At 36.1% G+C, this 6,594-nt stretch overlaps 1 long non-coding RNA gene across 1 annotated transcript; it reads left to right on the top strand.

The window, feature by feature from the left end:
- The first annotated feature begins 581 nt into the window (after positions 1-581).
- LOC139960311 (uncharacterized) lies at positions 582-6,256 on the top strand. Its single transcript, XR_011790467.1, has 4 exons — positions 582-817; positions 3,183-3,347; positions 4,259-4,344; positions 5,167-6,256. It is a non-coding gene; the product is annotated as an uncharacterized lncRNA (long non-coding RNA).
- The last annotated feature ends 338 nt before the right edge of the window (positions 6,257-6,594 follow it).

Here is a 6,594-nt window from a genome sequence, read left to right on the forward strand (position 1 = left end):
CGGTCTTTTAAAGTTCGAAACAACCGAAACATAGCTGGCTACGTGCTAGCCTCTGCTGAGCGAATGAGTCTCACTACATAAATATAGGAAAATGCCACGGCTGTTATATTTTCCTCCCCTTTCTACATACGCCTAATACAAATATATATATAATTTAAATCGTATATATATATATATATACACTGTAAATTTAAATTAGTCATATACACATGCCAAAATGGTCAAATGACTAATTTTGCATTGGTCAGAATTTTTGACTAATTTCATCAGTCATATGACTAATTAAAATGGCTAAAGACCAATGAAAGTTAGTCATTGTCCAAAATAGTGACGAAGGATAATTAGTCAATTGGGAATCACGAAATTTGATTTCGAAGCTTTATTTGTTATTTTTGGTCTTCAAGGTTGTTTGTTATTTACTTACAAACAACTTCCGCGCCACAATATGGATGAATATTAAAAAATTAATTTTAAAATCACCAATAATTAAAAACCCAAGGAATAGTGGATATGCTATTTAACAATTTTCGGTTAAGTGTAAACTCTAGGACGTCATAAGAAAACTTCCCACAATTTTTTGGGGGAAATTGATAATTACTTAAAGCAAAAACTTAATTAGGTTAAGGCGATATTCCAGCACCGGTACTAAAACGTCTTCGTCATTTGACTAATTTAGAACTCACAAATGACGTCAGATATACGTAGCCGCGCGTGCGCACTCTGCAGGCGCCAGGCCTCTAGCTCTTGATGATTCCGACGCCATATTTGATACTGCAGTAAGAAATTCTGAAGCCGAGAAAATGTCTGCAATCGCAAGGTGGGTGTATCTTATTACTTTACTGAATTGTGATTTAATTGCAAGTTATTCTTTATTTAGTATTTTTAGAATAGATAGTTAAATTGATGACAAGTAAATTACCAGTTTTTAGTTCTGCTTAGCAACAACGAACGTTCGTCGTTCTAGCCTAACGTTATGCCATATGCATGATATGTGCAGGATACCTCATACTCGTAGGCCTAACGTGATTCAATATGCTACAGTATGATGTGCACAAAAAATTATTATGTAAAGTTCATTCTCAGAACCATAAAATGTTAACCTGAGCAGGGCTTAGCTTATTTACTGTTCAAATCGATGAAATTGTCAGACTGAAAGTAACGGTGAACAGCGTTATAACAACGGTGATCGGCACTGGGCCGGCCCGACCAGCACGGAGTTTTTTCGCCCACCACTCTGGATGAAAAACAGTGCTTCCGACCGGCACTAATTTTACATAAAAAACACTGCTTAAAACGTAACTATTTGTGAATAAAAGTGGTACTTGCATTAATATTTCCGTCCTTAATCGTGTTTTATTTGCAATTGTACAAGAATCATGTTTTGCAAGGACAATTTTCCTGGATGTTTAAGATTTAAAAATCTAAAAAAACTGTAACCAAATCACAATCTAACTTCTTGTACACATGCACATTAGCGTGAACCAGAGCCTAACATACAGGAAGGCTATAATCCCACTTGTGAAGAACAGGACCTAAACTCCCTAGCTAGGTGGAAAAAAATCGGTTTGCTGTAGGGCAATTTTCGCACTCCAGCGAATCTGTACTTTTTTTTAGCCAGCTAGATCGTAGACATTCCTTTTCATATCATGTATCACTGGATTGGGGGTTTACAGCAATTGGTCATGTTTTCTCGAAAGGGTGTACTACAAAAACGTTTCTGGAAAAGTTTGTCCAGTACACGTGTCATGATCATACCGGGGCTGAGCTATACAGCAGCTTGAAGGTGCTCTGCTTCATACACTGCAATACGATGTGGTGAATTGAACTGAAACTGTTTCGCAAATAAGCTTGCATAAAATTTTCACTGAATAGTCACTTATATCTCTAACCCTATGGCAGCCTAACAACACACTAAGTCTATATGGGGGAAATCAAGCCTAACCATATATGTTTACTCGCTGAACCTGTGACGCAGTAGGCTGGCACTAAAATTATCCATGGTTTAGAGGGCTGTACTACTATTATGCGGATCATATTAACGTTACGGTCAATGGTCTTTGTAGTTAGCATATATGTGTGGCGTAGCTTAATTGTTTTGTTTGACTTTTGGTATGTCAACATGGGTTTTCTGTAGATCTTGGGGGCATATTTTTAATGCAAATGGCTAATTCACATTTTCAATTGTATTTGCGTACCACTCGTTGAACAAGGCTAACAATGTACAAGGCGCAGGTAAAGGCTATACTTATGTGCTGTTTTTATCAGACTTTCGAGTAGCCCATTGTTTCAATTGTTGATAAGTGACTAAGAAATTTTATTTATGAGGTTTGATAAAGAGGAAGATTTGCAAGAATTATATATAGTATTGACTCTCGGAAATTTGGTAGTGGCGGATTTTAGCGTATAAGTCAATTGTATTAATGTTTTGAGGGAGATAACATTGGGCTATATTTCATTAAAAAAAGGCCAGATTTCTACAGTTTCGAGTGAAATTCAATAAATCAATGCGAATTGTATCCATCGATATTTGGATTAGTCTCATTCTGTTGGTGTATGTAAGAAACAAAAAGTGAATTCATCAATCCCATTAACGCATTTGAAAATCAAGGGCACTACGGTCAATGGCAGGTTGTTCCTACTAGGCAGAAACTGTACTGAGCCCTATATTTGTTATCCAAAATATAAATTCTTTTAAAGTATTATACTTTTTTGGGTCAACTATGCTCTTTATACTTTTTTTTGCAATTGCACTTTTTATGCCCGGAATTAAGATCTCTAGTGATGTCAAGAGTGAACAATTCTTAAACACTTCCTGATAAATTTGAATTTGTTAGTGATTTTTTAGAATGCTGTTGGGTGTGATCATGTTGAGTGCCAAATCATGCCACAGTAATGACTGTTTCTGCCTCCATGATATTGTGGGGAAATGTCAATGATGTAATGGCTTCGAATAAGGAGAAATTACATGACTGAACAGCATTGGCAATTTGGCACTCAGCCTGTGACACCCCAGAAATACGAAATTTTAGCTGCTCCTGCACTAACACCCACTAGAAGTAACCTTTATATTCAACTTGATTTTTTCCCTCACAACCAATAATGTAAATATCAGTGAATGGTGTGCAAGTAGGTTTATTTGTCAAACCCTGAAATTGATATTTCTGTATATTTATTTCCAACAGGTATGCAAAGAAGAGGGCATCCATGATTTGTTTATAGCTCCATGGTTGTAGGAAGGTCTTATGAAGTATGGCAAATCTGTACTTAAGGTGTGCCAGTCGATGAAGTGAAAGGATGAGGTCTTTTCCTGGGCAGTTGATAGATGCAAGGGCAACGAGATGAGCAGAGTAAGAAATTTGGTTATTTATTAATATTCAGTGAGGAAGTGTTGAATGACTTATCTATTTGATTTAATAGAGCCCAAGTCGGGAATGGTTTAAAGATTCAGGTAACATGAAATTAGAGGAGGGACTTAACCTTAGATGTAATGTTGCACGGTAAACCAGTATTTGAAAAAAATATTGGTAATTACCAGTTCAAGCAAGGTACGATACCACAAAAATGAAAGGACCGAAGTACCATCAGTGGCAATACTTATGAAATAGTGTAACTGGTGATAGCATGTATTACACATACCCTATATCACATAGTTCTAAAGACAAAGTAAAGTATGTTGCTCATTTATCTTTTTTGGGAACCCAAGTTTTTCTGTGAAAACACTGTATTATCGGGTGCCATTTTTGTCAGTACAACTAGTACTTGTTTTCAACAGTACCATGCAATTTCACTCAGATGGGTTCATCAGCACGAAAGCAAGCATCAAATAGTGGATCCTAAATAATTGAAGCAGACATTTTGCCTGTCATGTTTATGACACACATGTTTATGATTGTTTGTGTGGTGCTTCCCGGGTCAGTAGTAAAAAGGAATCCTGATCAATGAAGGGAGACTATTTTGCTGTCATTTTGTACAGGTTATATCAGCAGAGCTCTGACAAGGTTTATAATAGTTACATTGTTATGAATTGCAATAAAGTCCTGGTGAGAAGGAGCCATGTTATGAATTTGTATAAGTCCACGAAGCGGCTATCCTGAGGTTTGTCCGATTTAACAAGAACACAAGGTGCTGCAGAACAATAAAGACGAAGCGTAATTCAGAAACATTAAAATTTCAATGTATAAGAGAAGTAACCGACTTTATGTGGGTATCATTGTCATTGTACACATCTAATTATAATTCTTTTTTATTTTGTCAACAGATGCCACTGCTGTAGCTGCTGTGCTTGGTATTCCATTGTTGTTGAAGGAGAAAATAAAAAGCTTCCTGATATTTGCTGATGAAAGTGTAAGGACATATTTAACCCTTCAAGTCCCATGGGATCTTGTCATAATTGATTTGCAAGTGCACTTTTCAAAAAATAAAAACAAGACTTTACCATTTCGCTACGTTACAGGGATGGTGTTGGTATCATTCGAAAGAGCTAATCTTTTTGCAGAAAATGACACTTTTTTATGGGGGGGGGGGGGAATATTGAATACTGCCCTCCACCACACAAGGGCAGTCCGGACAAAGGGGAAAAAGTTCCCCTTTACAGTGTTGGATATATATATATATATATATATATATATATATTTCACTTGGGAACAATGGCAGTTTTTTGACAAAATATGAATGAAAATTAGACAAAATTCGCATAAAATCCAACAAAGTTTGCTTGAAATGCTGATGTAACCTCAAAAGCCAAAAAAAAGGGTCAAGTACCAAAAAATGGAAATTTTGTAAAACAAGTCTCTAGGATCAAGGGCATGTAGTGTGGGGGAAACTTCTGCCAGAGTGTGGTTTTGGCAGATTGTTTTGTGATTTTATTGCTACTTTTGAATTGTCCAGGGGTAGTGTTAGAACTAATTTTTAACAGAGAAAACAAATTTTCCAAATTTAAATGCAGCTTGATTGGTTGGGATTTATTTCACTTGTCTTGAAACTGCATGTAGCTAGACAACAGCCATTTTGCTTAAAATCACACTTGAATGGGAATTTAAAAAAGTGGTGTAGAAAGCCAAATTATTTCAGGTTCAAGTAGGGTGACTAAAAGCTACATTGATACCAATAATCACCTGTACCATACCATACCATGTAAAATATTAAGGTGTATTTTCTTGCTTATAGAATGAAGACCCCCAAGCCTCTACATGGAAATGGTGCCACTTATGGAGTATCAACCTGCTTTACAATATTTGTTGATGGGGAAGAAGTTGGATCTTGCAGTCTGTTGATTTTGGATTTGTCTTCATACATTGCATCATTTTACGTTTTTCGACTTAGCTTACCCAACTGTTTGAAAGAAGACCTTGGTATTCATTCAGAAAATCATCTTAAGCATTAATGACAATTTTAAGTTTGACCTTTCCATTTTAAGTGTGTTGGAGAGGGTTAATCAAAACCTCTAGGTGTAAACACAAGAATAGACCTCTGACCGTTGTCATTTGTCTGCTGTTAAAACAAAATTATCATACTTTTAAACTAGTTGATACATAAAATGTAATTCATAATAAGATTTAAATATTTAGCCCTCTACATCAAGGGAAATGGTCCCACTTGTGCAGAATAAACCCACTTTACAATATTTGATGGGGAAGAAGTTGGCTCTAGCAGTTGGTTGATTTCAGCTCTGTCAGCATACATAGCATCATACTATGTTTTCAACTTGGCTTATCCCACTGTTTGTAAGAAGACCATGGTCTTCATCCCGAAAATCATCCAGTATTTTCTGGTCAATTTCACACTTGTTGTGTAGCAGTACATTTTAAAGCAAGGAATTGAGTCATGAGATGACATGTTTGAACTTTGACTTTTCAGTTCTTATTAAAATTTATTTGTCCATTATGTATGAGTGGACATACTGCTTATAATTTTTATATCAATATATTGTATTTTCAATCCTCTGACACAATTTGGTGATTGGGACAGCCATTTGGGACCAACTTGTTTATAATATTTGCATCCCTTGAAACAGTTCTCTGAAAATATTGGCTTAATCTGACAGTTTTTTGTAATGATTGAACCATGGGAGAAATATCACCCCATTCTAGCTGTAACACTCCTATTGAGGCTTTCAATGTATGCTTTTCAAGATATGTTATAGCAATAAATGAGTCTGGTAAAATAAAGCCATGATTTCTGTATTTTTTATTCAAACATACCTTTTCAACCTTGCAATAGGATTTCCGTCATTTACCCCACAAGATTGCCCAATTTGTTTTTTTTTTCTGGGAGGGGGGTGGAGGGGGTCGGATTGTATTAGCAACAGCCAGCAGGAACCCTGAGTGAAACTTACAGATTTTATGCACACGAAGATCTCCACACAAACTGGAGGCCCAAAACATCCGCTAAAGTGAAATCAAAATCGTGATGAATGGCGCATTAGTCTGATGACTAATGAATAACAGGTCAAGTGCTGTGCAGGACTAATTTTGGAAGTCACCAGACTAATTGAATGGTCATATGACTATGATATATTAGTCACTTGTCTAGTTAAGCATATTAGTCATACGACTAATCTTTGCTGGTTAGTCATTTGACTAATTTTAATTAGGC

Source organism: Apostichopus japonicus, chromosome 19 (assembly GCF_037975245.1).
Source record: "Apostichopus japonicus isolate 1M-3 chromosome 19, ASM3797524v1, whole genome shotgun sequence".
Taxonomy (NCBI): domain Eukaryota; kingdom Metazoa; phylum Echinodermata; class Holothuroidea; order Aspidochirotida; family Stichopodidae; genus Apostichopus; species Apostichopus japonicus.